The 26502-nt window shown below is 38.7% G+C and overlaps 1 protein-coding gene and 1 long non-coding RNA gene across 2 annotated transcripts in view; both read right to left on the bottom strand.

The window, feature by feature from the left end:
• The window catches only part of LOC130543359 (uncharacterized), a 31744-nt gene extending 5717 nt beyond the window's left edge, over nucleotides 1-26027 (bottom strand). The window contains exon 1 of the long non-coding RNA XR_008958679.1: nucleotides 1083-26027. This is a non-coding gene — a long non-coding RNA (uncharacterized LOC130543359). The remainder of the gene's footprint in view (nucleotides 1-1082) is intronic.
• Nucleotides 1-26502, bottom strand: part of XKR6 (XK related 6) — a 306339-nt gene that overhangs the window by 220961 nt on the left and 58876 nt on the right. The window lies entirely within an intron of this gene.

Genomic DNA, 26502 nt, shown 5'->3' with positions numbered 1-26502 from the left:
ATACAGATAAAAATACATTTTAAAAATGTAAGTCACTCTCGACATTGGAGAAAATACTGTTTGTAGAGAAATGAGGAAATGCAGAAGTAGAGCAAGAACTGAGCCCCTGGAAGAAAACAGGAAAATAAGTGTGACTTTTAAAAGTACATTAATGTTGTCACGGTTCTGTAGACTCTGCCCTGTCTCATCCTCTGGAATGGGATGACGATCTCATTTTCTTGGCAGGCCATCAATTAAATGTATAATTTAGGCTTAACAGAAGTAAATTTGTGACATTGTTTTTGCTATGAACGCTGTTGCATGTAGTGCAAGATCAAATAACCACTTACTCTGAAAAGATGGCTTAATATAGAATCTGAACTCGAGCAAAGAACCTATTGGACTTCTATTCCCAGGGGAATTAAGCCTAGTAACTGCCTTCTAAGCTATGCGACATCATTATTTTAACAGGACATGGTCCACTGGAATAAACTTAATAAACAGCAGCATGCTTCAAAAACAAGTTTTACTGTAATGAAGACAAACAGTGCTATTCTCCTCAACTATAAAACAGATTCTGAACTAAGTTACCTGCAATAATTAAAGCAGAGTGAACTGATACCACTAACATTCTTCATAGGATTTTACATCTTAAAAAGAAAACAAAAAAGCATACAGAAGACATCAAAATTTTTTATGACAGCAAAAGAAAGCAGTGACAAGAACCCTTACTTTCTAGCCTGAAAAACTAAGTCTTCAGTCCTTTTGAAGAGCAAACCCTATTAGTTATCAAAGGAAGACAATTATTTCAATCTGCAAATTCCTAATGGCTTAGGTGTTACCACATGAATATTTTGTCACTAGTTAAGTAGCTCACTAGAGGTCACTAAAAAGTTTAAACAACTCTAAAAGGCTTAATTAATAAGTCAATTTAGACAACTCTTTACATTTGAACCAGTTTAGTTAGACTATATCAGCATGTTGTTTAATACTTTTTGTTCACAACTTAAGGGTTTTTTTTCCTTAAAGGGGAAGGAATTGGGATAAGAGAACAGACATGGAAAAACATGAAGGCCTCTCTTTCTCTTAGGTTTTGCCATTACCATTCTGTTTGAAGTGGTTTCGGGTCGAGGCGATCGCACACCTTCTAGTCAGAAATCAGATGGCCTCAAAACAACCTCATCTCAGGCTTAGGCCTCATGTCTTTCGCTTAGAGCTAAAAATAAAAATACATGTGAATGAACAAATGATCATGGAATGAAATCTCTAACATGACACTAAAATATATAAAATATCAGAAGCCATTTTTATCACAGAAAAATGAAAATGCACATATTTCTATCCAGAGCATCACAATCCTATTTAGGATGAAAGGAGGCTCTTCTTATTCCATCAGCTGCCAGGCGTAATACTAACAATGAGTAACGATGATAATTTAATACCAAAGCGGTTCTACAGAGCTACGCTCCTGAGATTCTGAAACGTTCCTTCTCTCTTTTTTTTTTACGAAGTTAAATATAAAAATATACCATTAATGAAGCTAATGACACTGGATAGCACTTGGATCTCTTTATGCAAATAAACCAAGGCAAGCAAAGAAAGTGTAATGCTTAACCAGAACAACGGGCTGGCCCTAGAAATACATGTTTCCCTATTTAGAAACTCCGAATTCCAACAGCAACGCTGCTAGTGCATGAAAAGTAACTTGTTTTCTACAATCAAAATAAGGCATTCACTCATTCCACAAGTACCGAATGTTTCTAAGCACTGGAACAGGAGAGCCGGGTTCCGGGCCTCAGCAAGTGGGATCCTCGCTTTCAATTTCCTAAGTTTTTGTTTCAACTCCGGGCTATCATGCTAAGGAGACAGAAATAAGGATTGTGGTGTTTCCATGAGAGGGAGGAGGGCAGTAGATATTCTATGACAAGAGAATGAGACTGCAGGATTTAAAACAAAATCCACTGAGAAGCCTAAATCTTGCGCTGCAAGTGACATCCAGCCATTATTTGGTCTCTGTAGTGTGAAGCTTGTATTTCCAAAATCCTCACGAATCCTGCAAATTAATTCTCCTCCACTTGGAGAGCACTGGTAGTTTCAATCCCAAATACAAACATCTCACACTATTTCGCAAGGTTAAATCAGCCAAGCACCTTCAAAAATCACTTAATGTAAGAGTCCTTCATTCAACTGAAGCCATAATTTAAAATTCAGAGGTTCTGCCGCCCAAGTTACACTTCAAGAATCAGCCCTAACTGTAGTGTAACAAAGACTAATAGCTTATGAGATTTTTTACACCATTCACATACTTCCATTATATAGAATTACTAAATTATCACTAGAGTCTACACTAACAACATTACTGTTTAATGCTTTGCATTTCTCTGCTGGATCTATGTATAAAAGCCTTTAATTTGTGGGAACACAGCACATTACCAAAAAAACATCAAAAGGAATCAATTTAAGCTCAATGTTCATCTTAAATCAAGAGTAGTAAACACTTTCCTGAGTTCGCTTATCTTCCGTAATTTTTCTTGTGAAGTCCAACTACATTTACCATCTAGACAAATGTGACAAAATTAAATTGTTTGACTCTGAAGTTTATAGGTTTCAGAGCCACTCTTTAAAGTAACAACTTGTAATTTACACTTAAATAATTAGAATAAAGAAGAAAAGAATTGTTTTGAGTTTTACCTAGGTTTTAGGTTATGGTTTGCATCAAGTGAAAATACTTTTTTTAAAAATCAATAAGCTTTGGAAGTTCATTTCCCACTGATATTCATAAAATGATTCTAACAGTTACATATTCTGATATATTCAAATTTTAATCAAGGAAAACTGAACGCTGGTCTTATTTATAAGCAGTCACTCCTCCTTCTTTTACCACAAGTGTCATAGGTATCTGCTCCTTTCAGTTTCAGTAAATTTCAGAGAAAACATAATTAATTGATAGATACACTTTTTCTACTTGATTCCTCGGACATTTCACTTATCTGTAAATCCAGCAACACAGAACCTGTCCTTTAGCCCACAGCTCCTCTCAACTCGTGTTTGCTCCCATTCTTTGGCAAAAAACGAAAAGTAGCAAGAGGTTTCATCCGCCTTTCCAAAACTTGGATCTCTCCCCTAAGTAACTTTTATCTTCATTCCTTTTTGCCTCAGTGGTAGTCTGCTTTGTTTTACAAGTTACAGTCCTATGATTTCCCTGAACCAGTGCACGCAGCCCGGAGGAATGCAATGACAAACACCATGCCACTATCCTTTCCACACCTTTCACTACTCCCACTCTGATCAAGGGCTTTAATGATAAAGTAATAAGATTTTATGACTCAGAAGGCATGTTTTATAGCTTACTAAGGCAAGTACCCTTATACTCAGTCTTAAGCTATACTAATCATAAAACTCTACTTGTCACATCGGGAATGTCACAGTGAGGTCTCTCCTATAGTAAGATCAATGAATTCCAGTACGTTAGTTATAAATGTCAACAAATCACAGACCCAAATTTCTATAAAAATGTCTATTATTTTAAGAACATCCAATGTAAAATACATTCTCATGAAAATAATTTCCTTAGTTTAGACTGTTTTCTGTTTTTTAACAAAAATGGTTACATGATACACTAGGAGTGAACCTGCAACCTGATTATTATGGTCTCTTCTTAGAGTTTACTTTTGGCTCCTCGTACTTTACACATTCTAAGACCTCCCTTCTGACACATACACATCTCTCATCTCCTAATCTAAGCAAAAACCATAAACATGCTTTTTTTTTTCCCTAATCATAAGCTGTTTATTCCTTGTACTGTTTAGTTATGGGAGCAGCCTTAATTTACATGGGAATCCTATAATAAATATTACTTGCACAGCTTTCCCAGTGCAACTCCATACTGTTTTACCTAAATGGTACTGTAAACACAAAATATTTATCAGACAGAAAACCTCAACTCTCAAATTTAAGGATTCTATGGAAAGAAGAGTGTGCTCAAAAAATGGTATTTAGGCCACAGTTAGCCATGTGGAAAACTTACGACTGGCTGGCTCTCTACCTTCATTCTTTAAGCCAAAATAAATTCCAGACAAACCACATTTAAAGTTAAAACATGAAGTTATAAATTTTTAAATTAATTTTGCAGTACAGGAAGGTCTTTAATCATAACATAAAGCCTAGGAGCCAAAAAACAAACAATCAAACAAAACAAATCCACAACTGATTTTTAAAAAAGCAAAGACCAAACAAAAAAACAAGTGCAAGCAAAAAATAAACAATAAGCCTAGGGAAATATTTGCAGCAAAAATTTAATATGCACAGAGTTTTTATAAATTGCTAAGAAAAAGACAGCCACTGAAACACAGGTGATGATTACAGACGATAAACTGGGAAATAAAAATAACCTGCAAATGTATGAAAGTATCTCTAAACTCACTCAAAATTTAAGAAATGCAAATCAAAATGAGATGCTTAACAATGGGTAATGATTATATTCAAGAGTGTGGGAAATAGGGCACTCAAATATACCACTGGGAGAGGTATAAGCAGATCCTAAATTTTTGAAGAACGATGGTAGTATCTACTAAAATTTAAAAACCCACATGCTTTTGACCCAGAAATTTGACTTCTAGGGCTAGATCCTTCAGACTGATATCTGTAGAGACTATTTACATACAAAAAAATGAAAGAAAAAATCTGGAAAACAATCACAGTGTCTGCCCAGTGTCCTAGCGTCCAAAAAGAAGCTGGTTAAAAAAGTTATTGCATCTCATAGAGCTATGGAAAGGCGTCTTAGATATACTATTAAGTGCACAAATAACATTACTGAATAGATATATGTCATTCTGTTCAAAAATAGTATTTTGTTTTCAAAAATAGTATTTTTTTAAAGGAATGCCAAGACAGGTAAGAAAGGAAGAAATGAGGGGCGCCTGGATGACTCAGTCCATGAAGCGGCCAACTGGCCAACTCCTGATTTCAGCTCAGGTCATGATCTCAGGGTCCTGGGATCGAGCTCCACGTAGGGCTCCGCATTCACTGGGGAGTCTGCTTGAGGATCCTCTCTCTCTCCCTCTGCCCCGCAACCGGCACACACACACACTCTCTCCCCCTCCCTCAAATAAATCTAAAAAAAAAAGAAAGAAAAAAAAGAAAAAAGATGAAGGAAGAAATGAAATCTATGAAAAGTTACCCAACAAACTGTTAAAACATGAGAATGGGGGAGGAAGGACTTTTTACTTACCACTTTCTAACCTCTATAGTATATAATTTTTGTAACACAAGTTATTATTCTACAATTAAAATGTTTTTCGGGGATGCTTTGCTATTTCAGAATTTTAAACTCTATACATTGATTTCTCAAAATGGAAAGAGATTTACAGTCTTGAGTCATGTGTCACCAGGCACCCGGTCAGTGTGAGGATTCGTATGAGGTCAGGACCACATAGGCATTCACTCAGCTTTCACCTGTGAAATTAACTGTCAGTGCCCCTGGGGCACTGTGCTTCTTAAACTTGGCCACCACTTGCTTCTAAACGTTCTGCAATCTACACACCACACTGTGGTCTACACAGGACACTTTCACTCCTACTTGTATACATAAGGGGCAGGTTACAAGGTTCTGAATTTACCTTCACAGACTTAATGAGCTAACCAATAGCCCCCCGTGTGCCACAAAGTTAGTTATCAATTGTTTATCCTAATCTTCCACCCTACAGAGACACTGCCAGTCTAGTAAAACTGTGCTACTGTTACTGACTTCTTCAGTGATCTCAGACTCCAAACCCAACTCCTTCGCAATGACAATCTTGCCGTTTTATGTGACGCCCACTTTACAGAGTATGTGAAACTGGTCAGGATTCCCAGTAAAACGTCACTTAAGAAACCCAGTCTCTCAGGTAGAGAACGAAGCAAAAAGTGCTACAAAATAGTATTCATACACTTAAAACATGGTCTTAACTCTACAATTACTCTCGCATTTGCCCCAACTGGCACTAACCAGAGATAGAATTCCTCAATTATTCAGCAAGATAAGTCATAATTACCCAGACAGGACCAGATTTTGGCACTTGAAGGAATCCTCTACCTCTAAAAGGGACACGGATCTACGGATATAACTCTGACAACGCATTGTTTGACTGTGAACCACAGTCACTGTTATGTACATAATTTTAAACATTTTTTCTTTTCTTTTCTTTTTCAGAGAGAGAATCTTAAGCAGGCTCCACGCCCAGCACGGAGTTTGATGCAAGGGCTTGATTTCATGACTCTGAGATCATAACCCGAGCCAAAATCAAGAGTTGGACACTAAACTGACTAAGCTACCCAGCTGCCCCAAACATTTCCACTAATACTTTTCTTTAGCTATCAAGTCACTATAACTGAAAGTGTTGTGGCACTTATGAGTAGATTAATTCTTATATCTAATTTTCCTTGAGCCCTCACAAATAGATTCTTATTTCTGAATAGTTTCTCTCTCCTATTTAAGGGTAAACAGGGATCTTTTAAGGTTGACTTGTTTTTAAGTCACATAACTCCTGTGGAGCCTTAATCCATTTACTTCTTCAGTTTGTCCTGGAATAGCTCCTTTCCTTTTGCCTACAGACACATTCAGATTTCCTGATCCTGGACCAATCCATAATTCATTTCCTTGAATACATGACTCATTTCAGCTAATGTCCTTCCTCTTTTTCTTTACTGCTAATTGCCAAATTTGAAGAGTGATCTAGAGTTGGTTCATTCATTTAAAAATATTTCCTGAAAAATATTTCCTGACTGCGTGCCAGGGTCTAGGGATACAAACTGATATGGCTCCTCCCTCAGGGAGCTTATGGTTTCATTACACAGATAATGAGATATCTATGGGTGCGAGATGTTGTCATGAAGCAGTAACATTGGAGGCTATGACAGAGCATCAGCAGGGGACTGAATTTAGACTGGGCTGCACTCTGCACAAACTCAGCAGGTTCTTTTCAGTTCTTCTCTTCCTGGGCTAGGTGTTCCGGGATGTGCAGCTTATGTGGTCTTATAGGGCAGCCCTGGTGGGGTCTCCTACAGGAAGTGGCATTTAAGCTGATAGCTAAAAGCTGAACAGGAATTGGCTAGGCAAAGAAAAAGAGAAGGAGCATTTCAGGTAGAGGGGAACTAGCCATGTCGAAGTCCTTAGACAGGAAAGAATACGGTGACCTGAGGATCAGAAAGAAGGGCAATGTGGGCAGAGAATACAGAAGAAGAGCAAACAGGTATGAGCCAGATCACCCAGTCTCAAACAGCACACTGAGGAATTGGGGCTTTAATCCAAGTGCAGGGGGACTGCATTTACCACTCTTCATCACCTAGCTCTTTGCAGCATGATTTCTACTCATACTATTCTCTAAACAGCTAGCCATAAGCTTTTAACACACAGAATCTTCTCTAATCTCAGCAAGTGACTACAGGTATACCTCAGACACACTGCGGGTCTGGTCCAGACTAGTGCAATAAAGCAAGTCAAACGACTTTTTTGGTTTCTGTGCATATAAAAGTTATGTTTACTCTATACTGTAGTCTATCAAGTGTGTGATAGCATTATGTCTAAAAAGGTAATATACACTGTACCTTAATTTAAAAACACTCTATTGCTAAAAAATTCTAACCATCATTTCAGCTTTCAGGGAGTCATAATCACTGATCACCGATCATCATAATAAATATAATAACAATGAAAAAGTTTGAAATATTATGAGGATTACCATAATGTGACACAGAAACACGAAGTGAGCAAATGCTGTTGGAAAAATGGCACCCAAAGACTTCCTTGATGCCGGGCTGCCATAAACTTTCAATTAGTTGTTTTTTTTTTTAAAAAAAGCAGTTATCTGAGAGGTACAATAAAGTAAAAGCATGATAAAACAAGAAAGCTTGTTTTCAGCTTCTGAAATGGCTTCTAGCCTGAGCTTGAAAACATAAGCTGTCACGGACTCTTCTAACTTCTACTTCTCTCAGTATTCAGCTTAATGTTTTATACATAGTAGGTATTCAAAACCTGCACAAAGACAAATCAGTCTTGAAAGAAAACAGACTGATGAAGTTTATCACAACATTGTAAGAATGTAATGGTATTTAATAAGATTCTCTATTAGAAGTATATCTGAGGGGCGCCTGGGTGGCGCAGTCGTTAAGCCTCTGCCTTCGGCTCAGGGCGTGATCCCGGCGTTGCGGGATCGAGCCCCACATCAGGCTCCTCCGCTGGGAGCCTGCTTCTTCCTCTCCCACTCCCCTGCTGTGTTCCCTCTCTCGCTGACTGTCTCTCTGTCACATAAATAAAATCTTAAAAAAAAAAAAAAAGAAGTATATCTGAAATAGCTTCAATTTAACTTATGGACTTGCCATTTTTTCTCTTGTAGTGATGAAATATTTACGAACTCCAGAAATTTCTTTAAGCAAACGCCCAATTACAATTTGATTAGTCCACGAACACAATGCTTGGATGGCACTGCCATTCTCTGCGCTCAGCACAGGGTACACGGCAGTGGTCTAGTTCTTCCATACTAGAATTATAAAAACTAGTCAGCTGACATCCAGGTAAAATGTACATTCCACTGAAAAGTATGACTACTCTGTTACAGAGAATATAAGCCAATGACATCTCACATTAAACTAGCCATCAAATCTTGCAAGTTATTCTATGTATGCTTTACATACAGACTATTCCTTTTGAAACTGTGGAATATACTATTTCTTCCATTTTTGGTAATTTTAGCAAATGCTAAAAGTCAATGGCCACCACACTTACGGATTTTAGCAGGAAATTACCATACTTATGTTCTATTAAATGAAGATAAGTATCGACTATTTTCACCTTATTCTGGTAGGTAGGGCAAGATGTCAAATTTGCTAGGTTCAACATTTAATGGCTCTACCCACCTTCCATTAGAACTATTGGTACAGATTTAGAAAGAAACGTAAGATTTGTTTATTTTAAAAAAATATGTACTTCCTCAAACACGAGCTGTAGATATTTCAGCTCTCTGCAGATCTTTTCTTTATGTCTACAGAAAGATCTGAACTGTGCCCAGAATCAGGCCATCATATAATTAAACTTAATTAGATATTTTCTTTACAAAGCAAATAAAAATGTACTTTCATTATTCCTGTATTAAATCCCCTACATTATGTGTCTTTATTTTTTTTTAAGGTTATTTATTGATTGATTGATTGATTTGACGGAGAGAGACAGCGAGAAAGGGAACACAAGCAAGGGGAGTGTGAGAGGGAGAAGCAGGCTCCAGTGGAGCAGGGAGCCGGATGTGGGGCTCGATCCCAGGACCCTGGGATCATGACCTGATCCAAAGGCAGACGCTTAACGGCTGAGACACCCAGGCGCCCCCATTATGTGTCTTTAAAACCAAGAGTAAGAACTCTAGAAAGTTTAAATGTTTATTGAATGAAAAAACTCTCATCTGCTTCATCCTTTGTTTTAAAATGGCTTAAAGACCAGTTTTTGCATATTTTGAAATTTAATCTGTATACACGTCAGAATGTTTCTGCTTTCTGATGTCTAGTTTTCTAGCACTAGATTAGGATGTTTATAGGCCTCTGGCGACTCCGTCGTGCTAATAGGACTGTGTTGTCTAGAAGAGATGATCAGACTAACAACTGAAACCTCTAATAACTGGGTGGCACACCCTGACCGTGACAGAAAAAGGGCCTGTGTTTGGAACTGAAATAGAGATAGAAAATTGTGCCAGTGTTGCAAAACAGAATTATGCTATCTTAATGTAAAAATGTCTATGATAAATTCATGCTCTATGAAGTACAGACCACGATATTTTTAATATTAACTTGACAGTGTTGAGTAATTGTGTCATGTTTGGGTAGTTCCCGACCATACAAGGACATAGTAATTAAGAATACTGATGCACAGTAAAAACTGTTAGTATTTTCATGGTCTCAGTCAGTAACTGTGCTATAAAAGGCAGGAAATGAGAGGAATTCACAGACCTGAACTGCCTACAGTATTAGCTCTTGCCCTCTCAAGTTCCACCCCTTTCAGCATCCTTTCTGTGAAAAGCAGCATATCCTTCCAGTCAGAAAGCTTCACAGTTTGTTCCGTTCCTCACTAGCCACATCCCCCTCTCTCCACTGGAAATGCTCCTTAGTGGAGGAGGGTAACAGTAGCCAGCAGAAGCCCCTCGTGGAATAACTTCAGTCTTCTAAACGGAATGACATATAATCATTTAAAAATGTGTTTATTATGAAAAAATTCCAAAGTATACAAAAGTAAATAGACTAGTGCAATGAACCCTCAACTCAGTTTCAACAGCTAAACTATCAACATCCTGCCTTTTCTGTTTAACTGGTATCTCCACCCACTTTCCTCACTTCCCAACTAATGAGGATTATTATAGTTTCCCTTTTTTTCCAGAGGTAAAATTTACAATTAAGTTGTTTTTTTAAATACCATCTTAACCATTTTTAAAGTGTACAGTTTGGTGATATTGAGTATATCCCCGCTGTTGTGCCACCGCCACCCATCTCCAAAATCTGTTGCATCTTGCAAAACTGAAACTCTGGAGCCATTCAACAGCCCACAGCCCCGCCCCACTTCCCCCAGCAGCCACCTTCGCCCTTCTGTCTCTGAGAGTGTTGACTGCTCTAGGACTCTCACACCAGTGGAATCAAACAGTATGTGTCCTTTTGTGCCTAGTGTCTTTCACTTTGCATAATGTCCTCCAGGGTCATGTGTTTGCTTTTTAATGCATCCTTCCTTTTTAAGGCTGAAGAATATTCATTCGTACATATGGGCCACGTTTTATCTGTCTATCCGTCAATGAACGCTTGGCTTGCCTCCACCTTTTGACTATTATGAATAACACTGCTGAACATGAGTGTACAAACACTTTTTCAATTGTTTTCAATTCTGAGTATACAATGAGTTTTCAATTTTGAGTATACACCCAGAAGCAGAACTACTGGATCACATGGTAATTCTGTTTCAGTTTTTGAGGAACCTCCACACTGTTTTCCATAGCAGCTTGTACTAGTCCACATTCCCACCAACAGTGTACAAGGATGATAAACCATTATTTTTAAGACAACTGACACTTGACAAAAACTTTGAGTTTACAAAGCACTTTCATATACATTTTATTACATAATCCTTTCAAATACAATTGATTAGCTGGGAGTCCTATCTGTTGGCAAGTATTCAAGATCCTTAAAAATCTAGCACCGTTCTTCCCATATTTCCGAATAAATGTTTTCTTCTAATCAGACTGTTGTTTAAGCAGACTATGTTACACAATATTAGATATGTAGCTCACTTAATGCTAAAAATATTAACAGTACGAGAATTAAAAGACCCAAATGAAAATATAAATATAATGAAATGATACTTGTGGCTCCCAAAGAAAAATTAACCTTAAAACAGCTATATCTTAACACACAGCCTTGACGGATACCAGGTACATAGTTATTTTAAATAACAGGTTTGTAATCATTCTTATCAAAGTCAGAAAAACACAGACTACTTCCAAGTAACAAAAATGGCATAACAGAATTACCAGTAAGGAACTCAAAATTAAAATAACATTTTTTGGAAAATTTTCTGGAAACACCCCATAAGGCGGCAAGCAATCTACTCCCAAGTTTCCTCAAATAAACAAACTGCCTCTTGGCATAATCTTGAGAAGTTTTAGCGCTGACAGTGTCAGCTTCCCAGGGAAAAAGTAAGGCAGGAAAAATAAACACCCAATTATACGCATTATTTAGTAATAAAATAAACAAGTTCACTAACACTCTAAAATTTAAATGATTAAAAGTACATGCCTCCACACAAAAATATTTACGGTATTTTTCTTGACAATTTGCTTTCAGTTGCCAACAACCTTCTGATTACAGAACTTATGCTCTTGTTATGAAGTTAAATTGGAAAATCCTAGTCATTATATTTTAAAAATGAAGTTTTGTTAAATGAGGGAATTCCATTTTAACAAATACTCTAATCTGCTTTTCTACTTCATGTTGGACAACGAACTAATGTGGACAAACTGCATGAAGATATACCCCCCCTTTAAGACCACCTGCTACAAGGCAAAGCCTGATGAAGTTTCTTCAATACTATCACCAACCTCAAATCGGACCTAAGAACAGAAATACTGGCTGATGCGTACATCGATCAAACATTCAAGTGCGCAAGAGTTTGAGATCCCTGACCATCACAAGATACATATCCTCTGTATTTTACATTTTCAAAAGAACTCAATCTCCCGAAGAAATCTGAACTTGTGTTCTCTGCTCTGGGGCTGCTCGTCCTTCAAAGTTGTCACGGGCTTCCTGCTTCATCCCAGTAGGTATCCGCCCAAATGTTAACTCCTCAGGGAGGTCACCCTGACCAATCCATCTAAAAATCAAACAGCCCTTCCTACCATCACATCCCAATCAACCCAGAGCCCCTTCTTTGTCCTGCATGACTTTTCTTCCTAGTATAATTTACTGCTAACATTATACCATATTTTAACTTATTTATTTTCTATCTCCCCTACCAGCATTGATTCTAATTCCCTGGCATTTACATCTGAAACTATATTCTATAGTATAATCTTTCAAGGAAGAAAAAAAAAAAACTTTAATGCTATTCTATTATCTCGAGGGTAGATCATTTAGTTTACTCATTTTACTCCAGCTGCAAAATAGCAGACCAGGATACTGCTACAGCTAAGTTTCTACCCTTAACCTCTGATGGACTCCAGATCATCAATGACTCTCTCAGTTCAGGGGTGACTCAGTATGAATGCAGTTACACCTCAATTAAACACAGAACACCACTGACTAGAAACAAGCACATATTTCGTGTTTTCTGACAGAAGTCACAGGCAGAAGCTGGAGAAACAATTATTACAGGGGCTCCTCAAGAGAATTTGAATAAGTTTTTGTCAAAGCTCAAGACAGTACTATAACTGATCAGTAAACTGATCAAGTAATTATAAAAGCCAAACCCTGTGAGTCCAAGAGAGCACTTCAGGGTTCATTGAAATGAAGAGAAGTTAGGAGGGGAAAAAAGAGTTAAAAACATGACGGGGAAGGCAGGGTGGGTAAAGTGGGGTGAGCAGAAACTGGTGAGCAATCAGGCAGCACAGTAAGCCCATAGGGAAAGCTGGAAGCAAATAGAAGAGAGAAAGCAGGCAATGAACAAAAGCTTACGCATAGGATGGCTACATAACTTCCAGGGTCTACTTTATAAGGGAAATGCAAGGCCCTTGTAAAAAAAAAATAATAATAATAAATAAGACTTTCAAGGTAACAACAGGAAAACATTAAAGCCAGCGTGGGACCCTCTGCACTGCCCGCGAAACTGGCCCTGGGTATATGAGCTGTAGACCAGAGGCAACACAACCACTATTGTTCGAAGCAGCAAAAGGAGGGGAAGGCAAAAGCAAGCCACCCACCTCTAAGTACAGTAGGCACTCACAGAGGCCACCGACACCCATGGTACAATTTACAGGACAGAGCAAGGCCAAAATAGGTCTTCAGGCATTTTCAGGTTTGTTTTTTAAATAAAAGAGGGTGGGGGAAGTGGTAACTTACCAACGGCTACTAACACAATTCCCTAGGTGAACAGGGGATTAATCACCACAGAACAAGAGGTTACTAGGCAGGAAATACCATTGATAAATTCTGGGGAAGGGGCATCATGAAAAGATCTAGAGATCAATATGGCTGCCTGAGAGCAAGAAGACAAGACCCATAAGTTAGAGAAATAGGGAAGACCTAAGATAAATTTTCTCCTATTGACTAATACTCAGGGTTAGCCATGGTTTAAAAAAATATATATCCTGCTAGGCAAGAAAACAGAGGAATCTGGAGTTGAACAAGGAAAAGTTTTAATACCAGAATGGGTCTTGGGAGAGTTAAAAAAAAAAAAAAAACAAAAACAGAATCTAAAACAAGGAGAAAAAAAAGAACCTCATGAAACTACCAGTTACGTTACCATTCCAGAAAACAAATCTGTTTACTTTGGAGTTCATCTTCCAATTTCTGAAATGTTACAATAATGTGCAGGAGCAGACTGTCATTTTTTTTTTTAAACCGTGTATGTTAATTCATTTTCCTGATATCCTGACAGATTAAGCCAAAATGCTTCATGAGAAAAGAAAAACTAAAAAGAAAGAAAAAAAGAAGCTTCATAGTAACATGTGGACAGTCCCTCTTTCTTTGCCACTTTGCGTCATGTTAGGAATTCAAATCTGAATTTAAACCTTTTTTTGCCTTTATTTCTGATCTAAGACAACCCAATTAAACACTGCAAATGGTTAAATCTGATGTTTCTGGTAATGTCCACAATGTATAAAGGTAGATTCATTTCTATCTCATTTTTGTTTTTCAAATTATTTTAGCTTCTTATTAGCATCTTGAAATTCAAAGCGTAGAGAGACATCAACTTAATAATGAACTACTTATTTTGATCTCAAATAATGCATTTCCAACTTAGGAACTCAAATAGTACAAAATATTTCTAATAAATACCTACCACTACTATTACTTTCCAAAGCTGTCATTCCAATGTGTCTCTACAACATCCTCTATTAATAAGACTAGAATATTTGGTTCATTTTCCAAAAGGCAAAAAACTGAACTAAAAAGATTAAGATTCTTAACATTAAGAAAAAAACTTAAAATTAAGATTAAGATTCTTTACTAGAGTAAAACAAAACTTCTGACATCTACTCTAAAACACTTTCTTCTCTCCGTAAATCAGTCCACCTAACCAACAAAAATGTCTTTTACGCTAAAGCACAATTATGTCCTACCTCCTTCCCTCTGGAAACTATAAAGCAGCAGGCGACATATTTGGAAGAAGGAAAATAGGCTCTGTAAGGTGATGAGAAACAATGCTCCACATTCATCCCTCAAAACAGTGATCCTAGGAGAGCAAAGAAGGCACAAAATGGACAAGCTAAGTGGATCCCGACATCTTGTTTCAATTGTGGATTGCTCAATTGTTTTTAGAATGGGAAAGCCTGAATCTTTTAGTCAGAAAGAATCTAAGGTCATCTAGTCCAGACTTTCACCAATGCTGGAAACCCAAGTCTATTAAGTGTTTATTCAGTATTTGCTTAAACATTTCAGAGGACAAAAAGGCTGCTTCTTTGGAAAATCTTTTTTCCATTTCAGAGCAGCTCTGTTGGAAATCATTTTGGTCCTATACAATTTAGGAAAAATCAAAAACATTACATTAATTACTTCAAGTAAAGGCCAACTCGTTGTTTTTCATTGTTCAATAATAAATTCCAAGGTCACAAATCTCCAGTGGTTTGTTATTCTGGTCATTCAACATCAAAGGCCTAGGATCCTTTACTTGTTTTCACTCTGCCATTAGCACGCTGGTTTAGCTCTCCTTATGATTTCAAGATGGCTCCCATCATTCCAGGCTTCACATGCAGACATAATAATGTCCAATGTAAAAAAGATCATTTCTTCCCCTTCTGAATCATTTTATCAGAGAAGAATTTCTGTGTCTTAAGACCCCTGGCACACATCTTATTGGCCAGAATTGTACCTGGCCAATCACTAGCAAGGAAATGAGTCCATCATGATTGATTGAGAATGATCATTTGTCCCCTTGGAGCTGGGTTTTGCCTCTCTTGACAAATAAAGCTAGGCAGAAAGGGCACATTACTTAAAGTCAAAATTCCCTTGGAGGAAGGGAGGGGGAAAGGGCAGAGAGATGTATAGGTGATCCAACATCTGCTATGGGTACATGGCCTCAAAATCTTGTCTTTCATCAATTTCTACCTACTGTCAGTAGTTCTAACCTCTAGATCTAATTGGAGAAATCCGTGTGTCTTAACAGCACTATACATTCTATCCATGCAAACAACTACTGTGCTCCCCTCCTCAATCCTAAATTCCTCTTCAGGTTAAATAGTCCCATTTCAGTGTACTGCACTACATAAATGACTTTATCTACATATTTTTACCACCTTGACCACTCTTCAGTTACCAACGTCCCTCACAAAATGCCCAGGACCCTCTTAAAATGTTTAGTACCAGTAATTAACTCCCATGTCTTATCAATGCCGTCTGACACTCTGCTGCTTCCCTGGGACTCTCCTCCTGACTTCCAATAAACTTGATGGAAACTATAAACCTCTGTTTTCTATAACCTACACTGTGTATTTGTGAAAAATGATATAGTCCAAAACTCTACACTTAACTATGCTATACTTCACCTTATTTTTGGCCTATCTTTCCAACCTAAGCAGGTGTTAAAATTATTTTAATTCTAAAAACTAATGTCTGCCACTTTCCTAGTTTTCAATTACAGAAATTTAAACTTAAGAAAAACTCACTGATGTTTATTTCACAGCTTTGCAGAAGCAGGGCTATGTCACTTGGGGAAAACATTTTATTCTCACAAGAAGGCTTCTGGGATTGTACTAACTTGTTGAATTTCCAAGATTCCAGAGACTAATCCTCACAAGGTCAGCAAAATAATCTATTAGGTGTATTGAAAAGAGCCATTTCCCAGGGATGGATGGACTTTCAGTGGACTAACTAAAACCAGAATGTCAATTCAAAAATGTTAAGTGAAATTAGATCAGCCAAGGAACCAAGAGAAATTAGAGTCCTCTGGCCAATGTATTCCCACCTACCCACCCCGTCCACAGACAAACCATGGTGGAAATCAATATACAATCAAAATATACAGATAATTGAATCATTTGCTCAATGAATTCTTTCCATGCAGACATGCCACACAGGAAGTCAAATTATAATCAAATGTTTATTTAGTGAGCACAGAAATCAAAGCAAAAGAATCAGTTTCTAACATCTATTCAACAATACCAGGGTAATAATCTCATATATCATTCTTGGCCTAGAGTTATTACTCTAAGTATAACAAAGTATTAAACAGGGTACTGTGGCTGGTACTTGGATGTTAAAATATGCCTTGGTTACTTAAAGAAACTTTTTCCTCACAGTCCTACTTCTTAATTAGATGCACTACAACTCCACCAAGCTATGATCAAATGCAGATAACCTGGAGGTTAGCCTGTCTTAAGGCCTGGGAGTCAAATGGTTGAGTTCAAAGCCAACTCCTCCTTCTGGTAACTCTAAGGGAGAATCCCTTGCCTCTTCCAGCTTCCAGAGATCACATGCACTCATGGGCTCAAGGCCCCTTCTTCCACCTTCAAAGCAAACATCACTGGCAGTGTAATATCTTCAGATCTCTCTCTGATTCTTCAGGCTCCCTCTTTTACTTACAAGGCCCCCGTGTGATTACATTAGGCCCACCTAGATAATCCAGGATAATAACTGCATCTCCAAATCCTTAACTTAATCACATCTGCAAAGTCTCTTCTGGAATGTGAGGTAACATATTTATAGTTTCTGGGGATTAGGATGTGACATCATTGGAGGATCATGATTCTGCCCACCACAAAGCTGTTGTACTATAGTTCTAACCACTGATTTTATGTTAACCGGTTTAAATTGGTGAAGATACTCCATTTTATCTTGAAACTTCAATACTGTTAACTAGGGAGGACACAGCTATTTCCATGCACAGTTCATACTAAAATTAGACTGCATTTTCTATTTCAGTTTTCACACACAAAATGGCAGTTGTTTGATTCATCGATGGAGAAGAAAAGAAAATATAAGAGTCAGGCAATCATTAAAACCCTCAAAGCTATATCAATTAATATGAGAAAATTAAACTACTAAGAAATAAGCCAGAATGAAGTCAGTATGTAAATGCCAGCTCCAACAATTCCTCAACCTCAAGGGATCCTTCAAATCAGGGATCCTACCACCTTTTCATTCTCCCTATTCCACTCTCATCCTCACACCCTAGCTTAGGTCTCATAGTCCATTGTTAATAATCACTCTCCTCTCTCATCTCATGGTCCTTGGCTAGCAAAAACCCAACACTCCTCTATACAACTTTCTGTCCACTTCATGCCAGCCCCAGGACAATCTAACATGGTAGGAGAAAATCTCCAACACTCATCTCAAATGGGCCCTTTACCTAAAGCTGTCCTCTAATCAAACTATGTTTCCTTAATCCATCCTCTCTCTGAAACCCTATACTTCCTTCTTCCCCACCCTTACTCTCAGCTGCTTCCTATTTCACTCAGCACAGAGAACTTCCATCAGATCCTATCTCATCATCTTCCCACTGACTTACAGCGTACCCTTATACTCTCCCTTCCCTCCTGTTTGTCTGGATTGATTGCCAATTGCTTCACTCTACCTCTGATCCCCCCTTCTCTTACAAACTCAAGGCTGCAGCCCCAGCAGTCCTCACCTCTCTCCTGCTTCATCAAATTTTTCCTCTCTTGTAGATCATTTCTATAAGCATACAAACAGGCTGTGATTCTTCCCATTATACTCACCGCCTCCAACCACCTCCCTCCCACCTTCTCCTGAGCCCACACACCAAGTGCTCACCCTCAACATGCAGCAAAAACTTCTTATCGAGGTCATCAAGAATCTTTACATGGCTAAATTTAATGTCTCCATAATACTCTGTCTCCATAATACTTGACCATCAATCTCTCTCCTATGAAACATTTTTCACATTTCACTTCCAAAACACCACACCCTTCCGGTTTTCCTTCTACCCACTGGCCAGGTCTTCTCATTCCCCTCTGTTAGATTCTTCTCAACTCCCTAACCCCTAAAAGTTAGTGTCCCAGGCCTCACTGTCTACATTCACTCCCTTGGGGAAGTTTTTAGTCTCAGCACAACTCAGATCCCTGTCTCCTGCCTCCTATAAGACAAGTAGGTCCCTCAACAGGTTCTCTTAGATATCAAACAGGCATCTCTGTGTATCCCAAACCAAATTCCTGAGAATTCCAGACCTGCTCCTCACAGTCTTTCTCAGCTTAGTATATGGGAACTCCATCTCATCAAAAACCTTAGTTGTCATCCTTGAAAACTTTCTTTCCTTCACATCTACCACCATATCACACCGGGAGACCAAATTAGCTCTCCCTTCAAAATATATCCAGAATCTGATCATTTCTTACCACTGTTAACATCTTGAGCCAAGCCATCATCATCTCTTAGGTTACTGCAACAATCTGCTTCCACTCTTGCTCCCCTTGTTTAATACATGCTGGGGTGCCTGGGTGGCTCAGTTGGTTAAGCACCCAACTCTTGACTTCGGCTCAGGTCTTTATGATCTCAGGATCCTGGGATCGAGCCCCAAGTTGGGCTCCTCACTTAGAAGGAAGTCAGCTTGTCTCCCTATCCCTCTGCCCCTCCCCTTCCCCCACTAGCACTCTCTCTAAAATAAAGAGATCTTTTTTTTTTTTAAAGATTTTATTTATTTATTTGACAGAGATAGAGACAGCCAGCGAGAGAGGGAACACAAGCAGGGGGAGTGGGAGAGGAAGAAGCAGGCTCATAGCAGAGGAGCCTGGTGTGGGGCTCGATCCCACAACGCCGGGATCACGCCCTGAGCCAAAGGCAGACGCTTAACCGCTGTGCCACCCAGGCGCCCCAAAAAATAAAGAGATCTTTAAAAAAATAAAATAAAATATTTAATACATGCTGTTTCTTTTTTTTTTTTTTAAGTAGGTTCCATGCCCTTGCTGGGTCTTGAACTCATGACCCTGAGATCAAGAGTCACATGCTCTACCAACTGACCCAGCCAGGCGCCCCCCATGCTATTCTGAATGCTTGTGTCCCCCCAGAATTCATTATGTTGAAATCCTAACCCCCAAAGGTAATAGTATTATGTCAGACATTTGGAGGGTGATTAGGTCATGAGGATGGAACCTTCATGAATGGGATTAGTGCTCTTACAAAAAACACTCCACAGAATTCCTGCACCCTTTCTGCCATGTGAGCACATAGCAAAAAAGTGCCTACTATATTTTTTTTAAGATTTAAAAAAAATGTTTTTTGGAGAGGGAGGGGGCTAAGCAGGAGAGGGAGAGGGAGAGAAAGAACCTTCAGCAGCCTCCATGCCCAGTGAAGAGCCCGACACGGGGCTCAACCTCACAACCCTGAGATCATGACCTGAGCTAAAGTCAAGAGTCGGACACATAGCCAATGAGCCACCCAGGTGCACCAGACTTTTTTTTAAGTAATCTGTACACCCAACGCAGGGCTCAAACCCACAACACCCAGATCAATAGTTGCATGCTCCACTGACAGCCAGCCAGACGCCCCAGGTGCCTGCTTTAAACCAGGGAGAGGGCCCTCACCAAAACATAACCATGCCAGCACCCTGATCTCAGACTTCCAACCTCCAAAACTCTGAGAAATAGATTTCTGTTGTTTATAAGCTACCCAGTCTGTGGTATTTTGTTACAGCAGCATGAATGGACAAAGACAATACAACAGCTAGAATTGTCTTTCAGGGTGACAAAAATGTTTTGGAACTCGACAGAGGTGATGGTTTTTGCTCAATACGGTAAATGCAGATCTTGCTGAACTGTACACTTTGAAATGGTTATGTACATTTCACCTCAAATAAATAAATAAATAAAACCCACACAGAATTTATTTATTTTAAAAAATTTTATTCATTTGACAGAGAGAGAGACAGCCAGTGAGAGAGGGAACACAAGCAGGGGGAGTGGGAGAGGAAGAAGCAGGCTCATAGCAGAGGAGCCCGATGTGGGGCTCCATCCCGCAACGCCAGGATCACGCCCTGAGCCCAAGGCAGACGCCCAACCTCTATGCCACCCAGGCGCCCCCAGAATTTATTTTTTGAAATAGAACAGCATTCAGACAATTTAGAATAACACAAAATCCAGTGTCAACACCACCATACATGTGGGTTGGGTTATTTCAATAAAGCATGCGGTCTGGAGTAAGTCTTTCCAACTCTAGAGACTTTGTGGGTTTTTCATATGCAAAATGAAGAAACTTCAATGACTGTGAGATAATGACGATGAAAACACATTGTAAAGTGCTGTGTATAAAAAAATAACTATCTTTAATTAGTACCAGGTAGGGGATATGCTCACACTGAGAGGGCCACAGGCAATTAGAGGCAACTCTGGGACTTGACATGGGGTGAGGCTGACTTTGAAGCCCATGATCCATCCACTATACCCTGCTGCCTCTCACAGCCCCCAGAAAAAAGTCTAAAGTCCTAATTCCTAGGGTTCTAATCTCTATTGGATACAACTTCAGGAGGTGTACGATTAACTAAAGGTCTTACTATTCAAGATAAATCAGATTCTAAACATTGGGGAGCACTAATTAGACAGAAGGGATTAATTCTAAAACGGAGTCATGCTGTTTGTAACTGGTGGAGGTATAGTTGTTGGTTCTGGACTAGTCTGGACCCTCAGGTCACAATTAGAGCCTGTCCAAAGGGAAGCCTGGAAGGGCTAAATCACCTCAGAAGATTGCAATGACAGAGCCCACATCTAGAACAATTCTTTGCATCTCTGCAGACACCCATGGGCCTCACACAAGTAAAGGAATAAATATACAGAAACACCAAAGTTCTCATCACTTCAAGGTTTAGTTAATAGGGCTCACAAGTCAGTAATCTATGTAGCTGCCATTTTGTCTCCCCCCCCCCATCCATTACTGTCAATTCAAAAGAAAGGAAAAGATGGGATATAAAGACTTCTTCAAACATGTACGCAGAAAAAGCAAGCCCCTCAAGAGAGGAAAAGAAATCAAGCTGGCCTCAGAATTTTCCATAGCAACGTTCCATGTGACACATCAAAGGAGCAAATCTCTATCTAGTTTTGAGGAAAAGAAAAGTATGACCCAAGAATGTTAGAACCTCTTTTTCAAGAGCTCATTCGAAGCTAAGGGCCACACACGGTCTGAAACACGAAGGATCACAGGGAGTCCAACACCCATAAGTCTTTCTCTTGTGAACACCTTCCTGTGCTAAAACTGCCACCTGCACCTGACAACACAGCTTCTCCTGCCGTCCTCAGGAGTGAAGGCTGTGTTCCTCCCACATGCCAGACACCTGAGCCCTTTGGGGGAATCTGTATCTTGCTGCTCTCAATGCCACTTCTTTTCTTTCTACCGTCATACATCCCAGCCTCTCTGAAGGCCCTGTCATCAGACTTGACCACTGTGAAGAAAATCCCAACATATTCTAAAAGAAAAACCAGCACAAGGCGGGGAACTGGAAATTCACAACAAAAGGCTAGTCAAAGACAGCTACTTACTTGGAAATGTAAAACACCCCTTCTGAATTCAAGAGGATATAAAATGGAGTATTTTAAACTAGAAAGGACCTAGAATTTTTAATTAGAAATTAGAAATGAACTAGTACTTTTAATTAGAAATAAACAGCGCAAAGATGATGACAGACCAAAGACTGTGGAATGTAGTCAAAGCCAAGTGCAGGTACCTCTCAGGAGTTCACACTACAGTGAACACATCATGTGATTCAAAAATACTACTATTACCTAAAATTTCTATTCCTTCCAGCACTGCTCCTTTGATTTGTGAGGTTGTAATGCAGAGTGACAGCTGCACTGCACATAGGTAGACATCTGGGGGACTGTGGCTTATGAGCACTGTACAGTGAGGAGCTACTGTAAGTAAGGAGCTCTGGCTCCAACGCTGGCTTTGCAGCTAGCTAACTGCTCGAGTCTCAGTTTCTGAGGCTACAAAATGAGAAGGACAGGCTAAATAAGATTATCTCTGAGGTCTCTTCTCCCTTTCAGAATTAAATCATTCTACCTGCAGAAACTTCTGCTAACCTATTTTGAAGGCCAGCTTTTGTGTGGCGCACCTTCACTGCTCTAGGACAGAGTGCATGCATTAACCTTTTCTTAATGACAATCACCCTAATGAATACTTCCTATTGTACTGTGCGCTTTAAAACGGAAACCACAATTCAAAAGCAAGAATAAGATAAATTTCCGCCTTCAAAGGGTAGTTGCTTTTCATTTGCCAAGTGACTTCTCAATTTAGTAGGATGGGCTGGGGGTGTGGGAGGGGGGCAGCACACTCTTCTTTCTGTGGAAAATACTCCTAGTGTTCAAAGTTAAAAGGTTTATCACTGCAGTCATGTTTTCAAAATCAAGTAAAAACAGTGATTTTTCATTGTTCCACTGATGGAACTTTTACAAAACTCTTACCAAACATTTCTGGAGTGGTTCCTCCTTGTCTTTAAATGGTATCAAATGTACAGAGCTCTGCCCTTCCACTTCCAAAGGAAAAACACTAGCTGTTCAAACCATCTCTTCTTCAAGAGTGAATACCTGACTCTAGAATTTAATGAGAATACTCATGGTCCAAGGCCAAACATAAAATAACATTTTTCAAAGATTACACATATTTGGTGTCCAAGGCTATATAAGTAAGTCACAATACTTTAATTCTACCTAAATTTTAATTTATCCTAAATCTAGGAGTTTCGGATTTCATACTTGGGTCTAATTTTTTAAATCGAGGTGAAAAGGAAGACAGGGAAACAAGACAGGAATATTTTCTATCTAGCCAAGTCAACTGTCTTAAATGATCCTTTCCATTTTTCTGCCAGTTAACAATAAACATGAGAAAACAATTCAACTTTCACTTAAAAAAATCTCTCCTATTTAATAGACAACAGCAGAGAAGGGGAAGGGAAATTTGAGGTAGAAAGCTCAAGTGTCAATCTGAAAATTCCGGTTCTCGATTGCATGGGAAATCCCTGTTCATATTTCTTACATAGCGAAATCAGTTCTTCAGAGCCACAGAAGAAGCAATGTCATTATATGTTCAACACATACGCTTTTAGAAAGCTCTTTCAGTTCTAGAACCAAACCAGCATTTAACATTTAAGATAAAGTAAAACTACTGAGTGGCTGGTTTCATTTATTTATTTATTTTTGGATTGCTGTTAAACTGTTCACTCTCAGTTTACAGTTTAACTTTTTTAAATGCTTCCAAAATGATATATTTCTCAACAAGTAATTAAAACTCATTTCCTCTTCACTTTCTTATCAAGATCCAAGTTTGAAGTTTTCAAATTCCAAAGAACAAGTATCTTATAATGGTATTTACACCACAGCAACGTAGTAGTATGGTAGGTCTTTACAGGGAAATTCCGAGTTCCCCTCTTCTCTCCTCCTCGCACTCACCCACTCTTCTTGGACTCATCAAGATCTTGGGCAAGAACCAGGGCACGTATGTTACATAGGGACAGTGCCAGGGCACAGATATAAAAAAGGAAGCGTTCACTGAGAGTGGTGATGCACAAGTGGTGTGGTCTCTTTGGACTTCTTTACGATAAGGGTAGGGGGTTCCCAATTATGGCTAACACTCGGCTTTTAAAACAAAATCTTTTGGGGCGCCTGGGTGGCTCAGTCAGTTAAACGTCTGCCTTCAGCTCAGGTTGTGATCCTAGGGACCTGGGATGTAGCCCCAGTTTTGCGCATGCGCGCGCTCTCTCTCTAAAATAAATAAATAAATAACAACAACAAAATAACTTACATTGACTACTCTGCAATTGGTTTTCATTCCTACCCACTTGACATCTGCTTCCAACCGAACTCTGCTCTACCTATAGGCTGGGTCACTGAGAACCTTGTATTAACAAACTACACCTATCTCCTTCTTCAGACTAAGGCACAGATTGCGGACCTTGCATCTGAAGCCATGGGTCATCCAGACAAAGTGAGGAGTAACTTGGAAGTAATGTGGAAATGAGAAGTAAAGTTAGGGGGCTTTTATAAAGAACACTGGATCCACATACAGGCATACCTACTAAAACCAAAATAACACCAAAATTTCAGTCCTTTTTTATATTTCACTTTACTGTGGCAATGTTAACACAAATCTTGTGGAAAAACAAATATATTCCCAAATAGTAAATTCGGTAGTCAAGCTACCTGAATTCTGAGCAGAAAACCAAGAAATGATGTCATGATACCACACACTATATAAGTATCTCTGATTAAACAGGTTATTTCCTGGTTCCCTAAATCCTCTACAGTCACTTTGGTTCATTTATTTTCAGAAGCACACCCTCTTCTCCTAGCTTATCTTCTTCAACATATTTCATTTCAAAGTGTCTTCCATCTTAATTACAAACAAAAACAAAAACTAACCTCACAGCGACTTTTTCATTTTGGTATCTCTCAAGCCCACAGGTATCTCCAAAGCCGGAGGAGAGAAATTCCTCAAAAAATATTCAAAAACTATCAGTACTTCATGGGAAAAGAATACAACCAAATAAAAATATCAGCACTATCGTAACTGAAACTACACTGAGAAAGTATTTTTCATCAACCAAACTGGCAAAAATTCAATAACTTTTTGTTGGTGAGCTTATGGAGAAAAAAGTACCTACTAACATTGCTGATGGGAGTCCAAACTGCTCCAGCCAATATGGAGGGCGATTTGCCAATATCTGTCAAAAGTGCACATGCACATACTCTTTGATACATCCAATAAACATCTCGAAATTTATTCTATGGCTATACTAACACGTTTGGGAAGAGCAGATATGTCTGTGTAGATGTATGCGTGTGTGGCATCCATACACACAGTACCACAGCAATGATGGCAAAAGATTTTAAGAAATGTAATGGAGGAGATTATGCTAAGTGAAATAAGCAGAGAAAGACAATTATCATATGGTTTCACTCATTTATGGAACATAAGAAATAGCAAGATCGGTAGGAGAAGGAAGGGAAGAATGAAGGGGGGGTAAACAGAAGGGGGAATGAACCATGAGAGACTGTGGACTCTGGGAAACAAACTGAGGGCTTCAGAGGGGAGGGGGGTGGGGGAATGGGATAGGCCAGTGATGGGTATTAAGGAGGGCACATATTGCATGGTGCACTGGGTGTTATACGCAAGTAATGAATCATGGAACATTGCATCAAGAACTGGGGATGTACTGTATGGTGACTAATATAACAAAATAAATATTATTAAAAAAAAAGAAATGTAATTGGCTATTATAAAAGGTATAGTAGTATGCGACTATTTGTAACATAAACGTGTGTGTGTGTGTATAAAAGGACAGGTAAACAACACTGGGTACCTCAGGAAAACTTTTTACTGTATATCCTTGTTTACTTTTAAATTTTATGTTATTAAACCATTCAAAACTAACTTTCAAATATTAGCTTTAGTTAGCTCAAGAAATGTAACTGTTTCTAAGGAATTTTCCCTTTACATAACACAGATTTAAAAGAAAAACTCAGTGTTGTCCATTATAATGTCTCTCTTATTTTCTTAACACTAGTTCAAAAACATTTAGGTTAACATTTCCTAAAAGACTCCATATTTTCATTTTATTAAGTTCTTTTGGGTTTTTTTGTTTTTTCCCTTTTGACTCCCTGCACCCAGTTCTCCCTCACACCCCCACCCCATCACCTTTAGCAACCATGAATCTGTTATCTGTGAGTAGGCTGTAATGTTTAATTTGTGTTTCTTTTTTTTTTTTAAGATTCCACATATAATAGAGATCATATGGTATCTGTCTTTGTCGGTCTTATTTCACTTAGCATTATGCCCTCGAGCTTCATACATCTTGTTATACAAATGACAAGTTCCATATTTAATTTTTAGAGGAAAATCTCCATACTGTTTTCCACAGTGGCTGCGTCGATTTAC

Source organism: Ursus arctos, unplaced genomic scaffold, assembly GCF_023065955.2.
Source record: "Ursus arctos isolate Adak ecotype North America unplaced genomic scaffold, UrsArc2.0 scaffold_11, whole genome shotgun sequence".
Classification (NCBI taxonomy): Eukaryota; Metazoa; Chordata; class Mammalia; order Carnivora; family Ursidae; genus Ursus; species Ursus arctos.
Note: the sequence above shows the minus strand (reverse complement) of the source record. Positions and strands in the feature narration are given on the sequence as shown.